Source organism: Gracilinanus agilis, chromosome 1 (genome assembly GCF_016433145.1).
Source record: "Gracilinanus agilis isolate LMUSP501 chromosome 1, AgileGrace, whole genome shotgun sequence".
NCBI lineage: Eukaryota > Metazoa > Chordata > Mammalia > Didelphimorphia > Didelphidae > Gracilinanus > Gracilinanus agilis.
In genome coordinates, this window is record NC_058130.1 from 135895859 (window position 1) to 135897279 (window position 1421).

Genomic DNA, 1421 nt, shown 5'->3' on the forward strand with positions numbered 1-1421 from the left:
GAAGGAAGGAAGGAAGGAAGGAAGGAAGGAAGGAAGGAAGGAAGGAAGGAAGGAAGGAAGGAAGGAAGGAAGGAAGGAAGAAAGGGAAGAAAGAAAGAGAAGGAAGGAGGGAAGGAAGAAAGGAAGGGAAGGAAAGAAGGGAAGGAAAGGAAGGAAGGGAAAGAAAGAAAAAAAGAAAAATGGCAGTTCTTTCTGTTGTTTCAGTCCAGTTCTATCAATCCTGCAATGCTCTTCTGGAAGAGAAAACTTCTATTCTCTGTCTGTCTCTGTCTGACTCTGTCTGACTCTGTCTCTGTGTGTACAAAGTTCCATTTCCACATACAGCAGAGGGATACTTACATTTTGGGGGGTGCTTCTAAAGTCTAGGGAGTCCTATGGCAAAATAAATAAAATACAAAGGATTACACTGAAATATATTCTACAGGCACAAAAAAGTGCTGTTATATATGATATTGCTATGTACTATGGTAGCCAGTGTGAGAATATTACTATAACTCCACAGAGAATGTATACCACCTTGAGTAAATGTAAGCAACAGAAGAAGCTCCAACTATTTCATAGGAAAGCTTACACATGGCCCTGGGGCCATCTCTGGCATTATACCTTCTTTTTTCTGTTTCTATAAAATAGTTGATCTGGCCACAAGTTGGTACAAGAATCCGCCACATTACTTTTTCCTGCTGCCACCAAGGACTGGCTTCTTGTGAATAAATTCCCCCAATTGGGGAAGCTGGATGGTAGAGTGCCAGACCTGGAGTCAAGGAGGTCCTGGGTTCATATCTGACCTCAGACACTTCCTAGCTGTGTGATCCTGGGCAAACCACTTAATCCCAATTGCCTAACCCTTGTGTCTCTTCTGACTTAGAATTGATACTAAGACTGAAGGAAAGGTTTTTTTTAATTCCTTAATTAATCCTCATAACCTTACATTTATTAGTAACCAAACTGGCATGAGCTTCCCTTTCTTTGGTATGTCAGTATTCTGTGGAGGGTATGCCACCCTACAACTGGCATAATCAGTGCAGTACAGATCTGCCCTCTTACATTTGGCAGAGTTGATGAGATTGGTTGGTCCCCCTACAAATCTTGTGTTCTTATAAGCTGTACAGTTCTATTAACTTAGTGATGATAAATATAAACATTATTTCCTTTTATCTGCAACAACTGTTATATGACTTGAAAATATCCATGATTTCTATTTGTGACAAAGTAACAGGCACTGCTGGTACTACTGTGGTTTATTGCCCACATTCATAATTTGTTTTAAACACTTACCTTCTATCTTAGAATCAGTATATCAGTTCGAAGTCTGAAGAACTGTAAGGGCCAGGCACTTGGGGTTAAGTGACTTGCCCAGAGTCACATAGCTAGGAAGTATCTGAGGCCAAATCTGAACCCAGGACTTCCTGCCTCCAGGCCTG